Source organism: Ceratotherium simum, chromosome 6 (assembly GCF_057802395.1).
Source record: "Ceratotherium simum simum isolate JZ-2026a chromosome 6, ASM5780239v1, whole genome shotgun sequence".
NCBI lineage: Eukaryota > Metazoa > Chordata > Mammalia > Perissodactyla > Rhinocerotidae > Ceratotherium > Ceratotherium simum.
The window spans coordinates 52,074,230-52,088,447 of NC_141905.1; positions in this window are offsets into that span (position 1 = coordinate 52,074,230).

Genomic DNA, 14,218 nt, shown 5'->3' on the forward strand with positions numbered 1-14,218 from the left:
AAGATCAGCCCTGAGCTAACATCTGTGCCAATCCTCCTCTTTTTGCTGAGGAAGACCGGCTCTGAGCTAACTATTGCCAATCCTCCTCCTTTTTTTTTCCCCCAAAGCCCCAGTAGACAGTTGTACGTCATAGTTGCACATCCTTCTAGTTACTGTATGTGGGTCGCAGCCTCAGCATGGCCGGAGAAGCGGTGCGTCAGTGCGCGCCCAGGATCCGAACCAAGGCCACCAGTAGCGGAGCGCGCGCACTTAACGGCTAAGCCACAGGGCTGGCCCAAAACATAAATTCTTAAACTGACCTAAGAAGAAATGGAAAACTCAAATATTCAATCCCCATAGAACTGGAAAAGAGATTAAATGTCCACCATTCAAAAAGGCATCAATAGCAGATGGATTCATAGCCATGTTTTAGCCATCTTTTAAAGAACGGACAAATATTTCATCGCTTCCTTTCCTTGGAAGAAGATGAAAATTTCTCGAGCTAACTTTTGAAAGATAAGATTATTCTAATATCAAACCTGATAAAGATATTAACCAGGCGGGGAAAAAAAAGAGAGGAAGAGAAAGAAAACTTCCTCCTAGATGTAAGCTCCATACGGACAGGGATGTTTCTGTTTCAACACTATAACCTCAGCACCCAGACGAGTACATGACATAAAGCAGGAGCTCGACAGACATCTTGTGAATGAATAATGGACCAATTCTCCTCGTGAACACAGATGCCAAAACTAAAAGTACATTTTAGCAAATAGAATTTGACAACACATCAAAATATTTCTATCATATCAACAGATGCTGAAAAGATATTTGATATCCTAATGTCATAAAGTATTTTAATTCAAGTCAGATATAACAGAGGGCATGATATATAATACCAACAGTTTTTATTATTATCATGAAGGGTCTAACAAATTTAGTAAGTGAAATAATGAATATAAGCAAAGAAAAAGAAAAAATAAAATCATATGTTATTGCTGATATATGTTCCTATACCTAGAAAACCCAGTTATCTTGGATAAATTTCGGTAGGAATCACTGAGTGATAAAATAAAAATGCAGTAAAGTGGGCATAATATCTCATTATCCAAAATAATGACAAAAAAACAAATTTACAAGAGAGACTTAAGCAAGGAAGGATATATATAAGGCTATGATTTTCGATTATCATGTGGCAGGGAACTGAATCAAGGGAGAAAAACAGGAAAAAAAAGCCAGGCAAAATTCAAATGCGAAAAAATATATGTTTTATATATATAAACACATTTATTCAAAATTATGAATGCAGGTGTGTATAACACACATTTATATAAAGGAATTAAGTTAAAAATTAAATTTTAATTTTATTAGTAAAATAGTTTTTGAAAGATTCATTTAATTTCAAAGGATTGTGTTGCACTGAAGGAAGGTATAGAATGAAATAATTAAGAGGTCATCCTTGCCGACTCCAACTTGAGGTGGTGAGAGGCAGGTCGAGAGCACAAGAAGCATGAACTCCAACATCTCCTGCCAGGACACGCCTCTAGCACCCCAGGCCTACTTTGCTGCAATTTTCTGTAGGGAATGCCTTCCAACTGCCTGGTGATTTATTAGCCATAAGAGGGAATTAGCAGGCCACCCGCAGTTGTGTGCTGCTTGATTAGATTTTGCCACCAATGGGCCCCACCAGAGGACTGGTTTCACTTCTTTACTTTGCTGCTCAGTCAAATAATCACATGATTACATTTCCTAATTGTTTATTTTCTCTAAACAACTTCTAATCCCATTGCTGCAGACTTATGAAAGTAGGAGTCAGTGAGACTATTTTGAAGAGCCTTCATTCTAAAGCAGCATCCCCCCATCCCTACACATGTGACCATGGAATTCACTAAAAAAGCTAGCTCGTTGAACACATTCAGATGAACACTCATGAGACACAATCCATGGTTAAATGAATGTAGTCAGAAGAAAAAAAAAGAAGTTACTCAAATGTGTTAAATGATAGTAGAAATGCTCAGCATGTTTTACCCTATAAAGTAACAAAATATTAAAGAGACTTAAATCATCTTAATTCATTAAGATCAAAATACTGTATTTAATCTTACATTTTTTGTTCCAAATTTTGGATATGAAATATTTTAATACAAGAAGTGAATTTTTTATTCTTTATCGTATATCCTCTGGCTATTAGGTACATTTCTGATTCTGGTGCACTACCAAGATTATTCTTACATTTGTTTTTCACTATGGTGTTATTTAAACACAAGTCCATGAAAACAAAGCACACAGATTTTATATCTTGAGATATCTGGATATTTGTGTGCGTGTGTGTGGTAACATTGGTTTATAACATTATATAAATTTCAGGTGTACATCATTATATTTCAGTTTCTGTATAGATTACATCACGTTCACCACCCAAAGACTCATTACAATCCATCACCACACACATGTGCCTAATCATGCCTTTCGCCCTCTTCCCTCCCCCCGTCCCCTCTGGTAACCTCCAATCCAATCTCTGTCTCTATGTGATTGTTTATTGTTGTTTTTATCTTCTACTTATGAGTGAGATCATACGGTACTTGACTTTCTCCCTCTGACTTATTTCACTTCGCATGATACCCTCAAGGTCCATCCATATTGTCACAAATATTCTTGAATTGAACTAATCTATATTGTTTCATCATGGACAACCATGTTTTTTTTTAAACAAATCAAGGTCTTTGACTATTCATCTTCAATTCTTTTATAGTCCTTTGTGTTTTTTAAACTAAGATATAGCTTTGAAAAGCACAAAATTATATTTTTTTGATTAAAACTCTTTAAGCTATAGCTAGATTCATGATAGACTAATTTGTTTAGTAAAAGAAATTTAAATTAACAACTAACATTCAATAGCACAATATCATTCGTCACCCTCAACCCCCGCTCCTGAGATCAAGAGAGATCTATACATAGGGATCAGAGAGAAACTGAGTGGGTCTGGAGCTATTCTTTGGCAGTTAACCACGTTACAGCAGAATCAAACCCAGGTGACAGGACAGAACTTACCACTATAAGGCTGAATGTCTTTCTAAAGACCAATCTATTTAATCTACATGTTTTTTAAAACAGTTTAACGCCTTCTATTAGTATGAATTTGGCCCAATTCCTTGCAAATAGCCCCCAGGTCATTTCATTATAAAGATACATTTGTCCTCTCCCTTCCTCCTATTAACAAGCAGTAAATAGTTGCACATTGAAATCACTCTTTTCTAGCTTCCAAATTTCCCCTTTGCCCACCACAGGGGATACAGATAGACATTTCAGTCCAACCTAACACACGCATTAGTGTTAATACTTGGTGAATGCCCCACTAGAGTGTGAACTCTATGAACTCGGAATCCTTGTCTTTCTGAATCCCAATGCCATTGTTTCCTGAGCCTTGTACAGTTCCTGGAACATAGTAGGAACTTAATATTTGTGGAAACAAGAAGAGGAGGAGTTGAAAGGGGAGGGGAGAGGAAGGAAGGAAAGTAGGAATCAGGAAGCAAGCAGGCATATAATAATAACTGATAGCTTATTATTCAATAAGTGGTCATGATTATTATGGCTGTCACTACTCACATTTTATGAATGGAGCTGTAAGTCCATTTGCTTACATTTACAAAGACTTCATTAGCCCTTCAGACATTTTGTTGGGCCTTAGCCACAATATAATCATATTTCCAGGCTAATATCTCTGAAAGAAATTTATTGTGCCTTCTGTTTCATTTCTAAGCTAGGTATAGGATACCTACATTTTAAAATAAGCAACAAAAAAAATTTCTCTGCATATATTTGAACCAAGAACAGTAAGTAAGTTCTGTTTTTATGGGGAAATGGATTTCCCATTAAATGGCAAATTCATTGTTTCATAGAGTTCCACAAAAGTGTTTTCTTTTTATTTATATGTTTAAATTTAGAGCACTGATAGTCCAATTGAAGAATGTTTTCTAACTATGGAAAGAGCATCTCCACTCAGTTGTGAAGAAGGCCAATTTTCATTTACTTTACACTTTTGCTTTCAGTATTTTGTTCTTCTGAGCTAGGAAAACAAGCAATGACACTGCCAGCCCTAAAGTTTCTGTTACGGTCTGCATAATCATCTTAAGGGTATTATTACACGTTAGCACATTTTCAGAAAAGTTACTATACTCAAAAAATATGGCTATTTGTCAACATCTTCTTTCCACTGTAGCAAGATGAATTTCCATTCCCCTGCCCTGTCTCACCTGGAATCCTTTCACATTGTTGGAAATCACTTTAAATTGAAAAAGTAATTCTCCATCTTTTTTGGTTTTACCCAAAAATGGAAACTATGTGTCATGAGTGTCAGCACTCTCCTCCCTCACCCATGGCAGATATCACTACAGTCATGTGCCACACAACAATGTTTAGGTCAACGACGACGGTGGTCCTGTAAGATTAGGCTTCCATAAGGCCTAGGCATAGTAGGCTATACCATACAGGTTTGTATAAATACACTCTATGATGTTTGCACAACGACGAAATCGCCTAATGACGCATTTCTCAGAACGTGTCCCAGTCGTTAAGCGGCTCATGACTGTAATTCATTATGGCAAATCTAGAGCCTGAATTTGATCACAGAATTCATATCAACTAGGCTTCCAGGCAGTCACCTGCAATTAATTAGACTTAACGTCTATGTGAGATAAAATGTGAGACAATGTTTATGTAAGATAAAACTTGTTTTGCTATCACTGGCTTAGAAACTACCTAAAAACACAGCAATTAGATATCTTGGGATCCATTTCAGTTCTATTATTCGTTCTTATCTCCAAATAACTTTACCCCAAGGATTTAGGAGAGACAACTCAAGCAATCTTCTACACTCCAGAATAATAAAATGTCAACAATCTTTGTGCTGATGTCAGAATCAAGTAAGAGAATAGTGACTAGGTGCAAGTTTAAGTAGTAGGACTTGTGTGTCCTAAGGAAAGACATTTAACCCCATTTAATTTATCTTTTGTAAAGCTGGAATCCAACTCCATAATCTGAATTACGCTATCCTTCCCCAACCCAGCCTCTTAGTGGTCAAGATTGCAGTGGTCTCTTTAGATCTTGTATAAATACAACAAAAAGTAAGTACATGAGAAGTAGGTGAGATGTATGTTATTGAAAATGAGGAGTAAAGTTGGTCCTGGGCAAAGAGAAGTGGAAAGGAGATCCTAAGAAGAAAGGGAGAGCGTGTGGACATAACCCTGCCCATCTAGATTGACAGAACATGGGACAAGAAAGGAGTGAATGCTGTTGCAGGATGGAAGATCCAGAGGGTGAAAGAAGGAATGGCCACAGTCATCTAGTCAAAACCTACTATATCTTACTTCAGAAATGGGATGTCTGGGGGCCGGCCTGGTGGCAGAAGCAGTTGAGTGTGCACACTCCGCTGCGGCGGCCCGGGGTTCACTGGTTCGGATCCCAGGCGCGCACTGACGCACTGCTTGGCAAGCCATGCTGTGGCGGTGTCCCATATAAAGTGGAGGAAGATGGGCACAGATGTTAGCCCAGGGCCAGTCTTCCTCAGCAAAAAAAAAGAGGAAGATGGGCCGATGTTAGCACAGGGCTGATCTCCTCACAAAAAAAAAAAAAAAAGTGTGGTGTCTGTGGTACTTCTGCATCTGTGTTTGTATATTGTGTTATGGTCCATCCAAGTTATCCAAGTTTTCATTTAATGGTACAGTATGTTTTCATAATTGAAGCTATGGAGTAGGGATGCCTCTTCACCACAAAGTAAATTGGGGAAGGGACTGGGTATTTATTTGGGTTGATAATCTTCAGACCCCAAACTCAAGCGGTAATCACACATCCTCATCATTTTACTCTGTTGTGTACAAGTGGCAAGAATGTACCCTTGGTTAGTATTTTTAACAGGCAAAATTTTACCAAGTTAATATGTTTAAAATGATTACATGTTTTCTATAAGACAGAAAAATATTGTTTATTGAACTACAATAGAATATTTGGGTAGAAGAAATTAACTTTTACATACATCCTCGTTTTTCAATCCCCAACATCCATGAGCAAAGCTGTTCTAAGAGGCATAATTACTAAAGTAAGGCATTTTTTTTCTTGCAGTTTTCCCCAGTCCAACTGGAGACACAATTGCAGGAGAAGAGAACCAAACAGTCTGTATCAGTCACAGTTCTCCAGAGAAGCAGAATCACATATATATATATATGATATATGTATCTATATATGTATATCCATATATATAAATAAAGATATAGATATAGGAGATACATAAATATAATAGGATAGTAAATCTTATTTTATACAGATGAAGAGATTTATTTTAAGGAATTAGCTCATGCCATTGTGGGAGGTGGAAGTCCAAAATCCCTAGGGCAGGCCAGCAGGCTGGAAACTCGGGCAAGATTTGTATGTTACAGTCTTAAGGCAAAATTCCCTCTTTTCCCTGAAACCTCAGCTTTTGTTCCTAAGGTCTTCAACTGATTAGATGAGTCCCACTCACATTATCAAGAGAAATCTCTTTTACCTAAAGTCAACTGTAACTGTAAATGTTAATCACATCTACAAAATACCTTCATGACTATATCTGGACTAGTGTTTGACCACACAACTGGGCACCATATCTAGCCAAGCTGACATATAAATTTAACCATCACATAGTCCTATTGATGTCTCAAATTGTTGATCTTCCAGAAATTAACTATGTATCATTTTACCAGATTAATAAACATATTTTTCTTGTTCTAAAATACATTCAAAAGGGGCCGGCCCTGTGGCGTAGCGGTTAAGTGCGCGCGCTCCGCTGCTGTTGGCCTGGGTTCAGATCCCAGGCGCACACCGACTCACTGCTTGTCAGGCCATGCTGTGGCAGCGTCCCACATAAACTGGAGGAAGATTGGCAGGGATGTTAGCTCAGGGCTGATCTTCCTCACAAAAAAATAATAAATAAATAAATAAATAAAATACATTCAAGAAATGTCAAAATGATTGCTTCATACACATGGCATAGACCCTTTAAAAGTAAAGGAGAAAATTAAGTTACAAATAAGCTTTAGAGTTTTTTAAAGATGAAAGAAAAGCTCTAAAATATTGCAAGGTCCAGTTTTATAAATGTAGAAATAAATTGGGATTTGAAAGCATTCCAAGGTCAGATGTCTGCAACTGTATCACCACAGAAGTATATGACGGGAACTGAAGCAACACGGCTAACATCAACACACACACAATACATGCTACACCAGAATCTTGAGGGTTTTCTTCCTTTTACAGGAAAGAGAAATACAACATTTTTCAGTTCACGTTCTCTGTGATTGCTTTGGTTTTCAGTAAACAAGATCAAGAAAAAAAAGTGTTTATTATTGCCAAAAATCAACAATAAATAGAGAAAATGTGGAACTGATTTATTTTATGACACCAGAGATTCAGCATCCTATTGTTCTAAAAGTTCCTTTTATTTATCCGTTAATGTTGTTATTCAACATTATTGCATGTCTGCTATGTCCAGGCTATCTCCTTGTACTGGCATGCAGTGATTCCCAGCATCATGGCAGTGACCCTCAGAAGGAATTGTTTGTGTTTATAAAATAACTGTGAGGCAGAGAGATAACATTTTTTTCTGCGCATAAATGCATAAACATTGCCTGAATGGCTACCACCACCTGCCAGATAGGCACGTCAGCCAAGCTGAGGCAACATTTATGTATGCGTAGTAACATCCCTCTTTGACGTACGCCTACCTCCCAACACACCCACCAACCATGCTCCCAAATCCAGCATCTTTCTTTCTCTCCTGGTCCCTTGGAGTTTTTCCTCATCATAGCATGGATCGTCAGTTATTTGTTTTTATCTGTTTCTTGTTCACCATTACATCCCCTGGTCTTGGCACAGTGCCTAGAAAGGAGAAAGAGATTAATAGTTATTTGTTGAGTGAATGAATGACTGGCAATTCACAATTATATGAACTTCAAAACCTGCCCTGCATCAGGAGGATGAGGAAAACATACCCTACTCCCTGACCAAACAGGCATTCCCAACCATGAGCTGTCTACGTTACTACGCCCATCTTTTTTTGTGTGTGAGGAAGATTGGCCCTGAGCTAACATCTGCCAATCTTCCTCTTTTTGCTGATGAAGACGCCCTGGGCTAACATCTATTGCCCATCTTCCTCCACTTTACATGGGACGCTGCCACAACATGGCTTGCCAAGTGGTGCATCAGTGCGTGCCCAGGATCAGAACTGGCGAACCCTGGGCCACTGCAGCGGAGCACGCGCACTTAACCACTTGTGCCACCGGGCGGGCCTCTATGCCCATCTTTTTTTTTTTTTTTTTTTTTTGCTGAGGAAGATTCACCCTGCGATAACATCTGTTGCCAATCTTCCTCTTTTTTTTTTTTTTGTATGTGAGCCACCACCACAGCATGGCCATTGACAGATGAGTGGTTAGGTCTGTGCCCAGGAACCAAACCCTGGACCACCAAAGCAGAGCTTGCTGAACTTAACCATTAGGCTACCAACACTGGCCCATACACCCATCTTTGACACATGTAGTGCCAAGAACAATGGGGACTCTCTCTTAACCTAGGAGAATTAAGTTCTAATGCCCTAAGGCATCTATTGTATGTCAGAAATTAACTTCTCTCTTATGCATCTAGAATGTTCTGTATCATCCTTAGGAAAACTGAGAAAATAGTCACCCAAATCCTTTTCTGTGTTCAGCTGAGAAAGGCTGAGTGGAGGTATCCCCCATGGCTCGGTGGCAAGCCTTCCAGCTGTATAAATGCAATTATACTGAGTAACTGATAATCACTCTTCACTCTTGGCTAGTTTCCTCCATTTCCCTCTATCCTGTTTAACCCTGACCAGTTTAATTCTGTATTGGCAGCAGAAATATACACTTAACTCTGTTATTTTAATGCATCACTGTTAGATAACACTTCTTCCCTCCTTAAGTCAAAGGCCTCTTTGTCAACTTTTCTACTGTATCATTCTGGGGCCCTAGGCAGGAGGAGTGCCATGCTTCTGGTCCCTATGTCCCTCATACAGTTTCTGATATTTTTCAGTGGACCATAGAACACAGTCAATGCCAAGAATTTCAGGAGATTGGGAGGGGGGTGGTGAACCTAGAACCCCTCTCCCAAGCCTATTGCCGTGTATGCAGCAACAGGAGCTAACGCAGGGACAGCCAGAAGACCAGGTGGAGGAGGGAGAGAGCAGTACTGAGTGTTCCACGTGCAGTGGACGCCTGCTGGCCGGCTGACCCACCATCTTATTCCCCTTTCCTCACTCTCCTGGAAAAACAGGACTCCCTCTCCCTATGTTAGCCTGCCCTTGGTGGGAGCCCAAACCTCAAAGCAGCTGGGAAAAGAAGGTAAAAACAAGGATGTTTGATCACTTATGTGAAACTTTGATATAAGGAGAAGAGAACCTATTACTTTCTGTTTCTATCAAACAAAATATGGCTCAGCAGTTTGCTTAATCCGAATCCATTTTAGCTATTTTACCACTTTCCTCTGCCAACTCTTCTTTCAAGACAGATGTGACAGGAACAGTGCAACCTGTGTGTCTCTCCAGGAGCAACAAGTAGAGAATTATAACAGATACAGGAGAGGCACGCTTTTCATGTATCCTATTGTGCTACTGAATTTCTCAAGTCAAGATTTTCATCTAAAACCCCAAGCAGTGTATACAACAGCCTAGAACGGTTTTCTAACACCACTCCAAATGCTTGTGGGGTAAATGATACTGATAAATAAAACAAATCATTCAGTTAGAGTTTTTCTTTGTGTGTGAAAGATGTTTGCCATCACTTGATAGGGTTAAAAATAAAAGATCTGCCCTACACACACTGCTCCGTTCCTCAAAGGCCTACGTCTATTGTGGGTGTGTTGACCAGACCAAGTGGGTCCCCTCTTGGCGTGAATAACTGAGGAAAATGAGTTACAGTGTATTTCCACGCTTTTTGATGAGTTTTCTCTTCAGAAAAATTATTAGAACAATAATGTATTTGGTCTTCCATACAGTATTTATTAAACATAAATATATATTATAACAGCAATAAAAGCAAATACTTCTACACTACTTACTGTTAGCAAGCAGGTACTATTCTAAACATTTTACATATATCAATTCATTTAACCCTGACAAAAACCAAACGCAATAGATGCTACTATTAATCTCATTCTACATCTCAGGAAACTAAGATATTGCAAGATTAGTGACTTCCGTACTGTCACACAGTGAGTTAGTACATTGAAATAAAGGCAGTTAGATGAAGAATAGTACTTCTGGTCACTAAGTTTGTTTCCATCACCATTTAATTAATCCGCGGCTCAGGAAAATTTTTATTTTCTGGAAAAAAGAAAAAAATTTCTTGCCTTAGGCTAGGCCTCGCCTCCTGGCTATTTGCAGTTTGCATATTATAACATATGGTGTGTTCTCCGGCTGACAGAGTAAAATTGAGGCTAGTTCTCTCTAAATATTCATGCCACGGGTAAAGAGAACTGCTGTCTGTTCACGTGGATTGTGTTATCTGTGGGGATTCCATATTCCTTCTCTTCCTGTAGCAGAAACAGAAAAACTGAGACTTCTGAAATCCCCAAGAGTTTTCCCAAAATGGTCATTCTAGCCATTATCTTCTCCCAACCCCAAAAACTTATTAAGGAACCAAGATGCTGGTTCATTCAAACAGCCAGTCTGCCCTTGCCCAAGTTGTTCCTTACTCCAGCTTGACCGTCTCTGGCTAACCTGTGCTCAGCAAGGACGATGCCTTCCTGTGGCCTGGCCCCCAGAACATTTAAAAGCATGTTTAGAAAGAGCAGTAGCTTGTAAATATGGTTATATACTGCTTCCCTCACTAGGCACAAGTGTCCTGTGAATTTTAAGTGAGCCTTTTATCTTAACCAATTATACAAACCTCGGTCTCCAAAATAAAATTGGCCGCATTTTAAATCCTAGGCAAATTCAAGGTAACAAATGGCTTCAGATTCCACTGTGTACAGCAAGGAAAATTTATAGCTCTTTAGCTTGTGTTTTAGTTCCTACTGCCCTCCCCAAATGATGAAGCTAATTTAATTAAGGATTCCAGACTCCCAAGTTTTTAATAAAATGACCCGTTTAGTGTCGGAAACAAGAAACAACACACACCATTTCTCTCCCTTCCCCCGTCCCCATCTGCCCCTTGACCCTAGGGATGGGAGCATCTCACAGACAATGCCCTGTGGGTTTAAGGAGTAGAGCAGGTCAGAGAATTCTCAGACTAATCTTAAGCACATGGCTTGTTGTAGGGACCCACAGGTATTTTTCTGGGAGGACGTGTTAAATAGAAAAGTCAGGATGATCAGAAGCTTCACGACATAATGAACCCCGTCACCAACGACAGGTAACTTTGACTGAACGCTCACCATGTGCCAGGCACCTTTCTAAATGTCCTACATGTTTTTACTCATTTAGTCTTCATAGGGAAACAATGAGATAGGAACTATTCTTATCATTCACATTTTACAGATGAAAAATTGAAGCACAGAGAAGTTAAGTAACTTGCCAAGGTCACACTGCTAGTTAGAGGCAAAACCAAACATTTGGACCAAGGCATTCCAGCTTCAGAATCCCTGAGTTTAACCATGATATTCCAGCTGCCTCTCAGAGTAGAAGTTTTATGCCAACTGTCCTCTTCTTCCTGGCCTCAGAGATAAAGAAATGGTCAACAAATTACCTGGGGGTTCGTGGAGAGGGTGGTTTCATAAAACCATGTTTTTTGGGTTTGTTTTTGTTTTTGGAGGAGGCCATTGTTTTTGATACTGAAAAAAGACTCCTCATAATAATTATCATAATGTTTGTCTAGCCAAGAACCTTTGGATACGTCTATCCGACTTTCCAAGGCAGAAGTAAACAACAATTAAGGCCCCATTTGTACTTACAGCTACAGCACTTTAAGAATCCAATGAATACCAAGCACCAACATAGGTCACAAATGACACAGCAGAGTGCCTACTTGGAGGATGAGTGATTTCTGAGCCCGTTTTATCCCACTCCATCCAATCAGTATGAATTCGTTGATAGAAACATGTCAGTTTCAACCTTTTCAGTATCTCTGACATTTACTTAGACTTGAAGAACAAAGTGGAAATTTCAGTGTAGTCTACAAAAGCAATCAAGTCACTGGACCATCTTCACTGCAGAGTTTCAAACTGGCAAACTCCATTCCTCTTCGGAAATCTAGGATGATTCTGGAGATTTCAGAGCCTAGAGTATAAACCAGAACATAAAGGGAGCCGGAGCCTTATTTCTCTTGCTCCCTAACATGTTGCAGGCGCATAGAAGTGTGCCCAGCAGAGAGCAGGCACTGAATACACCGAATGAAAGTTGGTGACTGAATGAGCTGGGACAACAGAGTTCTCTGTGAGTCTGGTTCCATTCCTGCTTTGAGGGAACCAGGTAAAACCCTTATTTAAATTTATTCCAGAACTCCTGCAGGATTTGCAACCTGAAACCTAGCAGACAAAGGAGATCTTTGTTCTAACTTATACCTCCAAGACTATTTCAGTAGCCCCAGGACCTGACTAAAATACCAGCATTTGACCACTGGTTGAAGGCAGCGGCCTTCATCCATCCGAAGCATGGACCTCAAACTCACTTGCAAAGTAATCTAGTGTGATAGTTAAGAATTTGGTCTCTAGGGTCAGATCTTTTCTTTTTTGAAGACTTTATTTATTTATTTTTTCCCCCCAAAGCCCCAGTAGATAGTTGTATGTCATAGCTGCACATCCTTCCAGTTGCTGTATGTGGGACACGGCCTCAGCATGGCCGGAGAAGCGGAGCGTCAGTGCACACCCGGGATCCGAACCTGGGCCACCAGCAGTGGAGCGCGCGCACGTAACCACTAAGCCACGGGGCTGGGCTGGCCCTCTAGGATCAGATCTAAATTCAAACCTGAACTCTACCATCTATAAGCTGCATTTTGAATCTCTTTTAACTTCTGTTTCCTCATCTTTAAAATCAAGACAATAATGCGTACCAGAGTTGTTATAAGAACTAAATTATATAATACTTTAAAAGGGCTAGCAGAGTGCCTGGCATGGAGGAAATGCGAAATAAATGGTTGGAAGAGTGGAGTGGGAATATGCTGAATACTTACTCTTTCATTCTGAAGCTCATTCTCCATGCAATCTTTTTAAATCCTCACTTTTATCACTAAGGGCACACGGATTAGACAATTACCAATTTTTCTTTCAAACAGCCTGTTTGTGTTCCTCACAGGTCATTGAACCTCTCAGAGAAGAACTGTGATATCTTCTAGCAATGTGCCCAGAGAACCTTGACAAGAGTGGGGTTCATCACCATGGCATTGGGAAGACAGTAGCATTATACTCATGACGAGAATACATTTCATCAAATGAAAGGATTTATGTGATTTCCAGAAATACTTAGCTTGCTTCTAGGCCAGAGTCCTCATTTATGTTACTCTCAGGCCACCTTTCCAAATAACTTTAATGAAAAGAACCCTTGACTATTCTATATCCTGAACATTCCAATCTAACGTGTCATTCTAACAACACATGGAGAATCCTCTTAGACTCTCTTGGTCCCATTCAGGAATTTTGTTTCCTGTACTGAGGGAATTCGACTTAGTCAGAGAAAGTATTTGTGCTTATTTGGTGGTATGAGCCATAAAATGTAAAAGACATGTTTTGCCTATAAAAATATTTAATAAGCTTAAAATGATTATTGCTGTCACTAGCAATATGATCCTAAAAGAAGTAGACTGTTGGATTCCAAGAGGAAAGGAAGAGAAACAAAGCTAATATTTTTAAAATTAACATAATGTACCAGATGCTAGGATATTTAACTACTAGCATTTAGTACTGAGCTTAACGTGTGCCAACCTCTGTGCTAAGTAAGCACTTCTATGCCCGTGCTCTCTCATTTAATCAGCACACCTATTCTTTGATGTTGGTAAAGTTCACCCCTATTTTCCAACTGGGAAAACTACAGTGCAAAAGGGATAACCTTAGATAAGGTTCCTTATCTGAGAAGTGGTGAGTTCAGAACTTAAACCCTAAAATCTGGATCTGAAGTCTACAGTTTCTCATGTTGCCATTTCATGTTCCCTACTGTTGATTTAAGCAGATGGTGAAATCTTGACCCTCATAATTGGAGCAAGTAGGGTGTAGGGTGTAATTTTCTGACTAATATGCAACACACTATCATATAGAAGGACAACTTCCTGGCCTC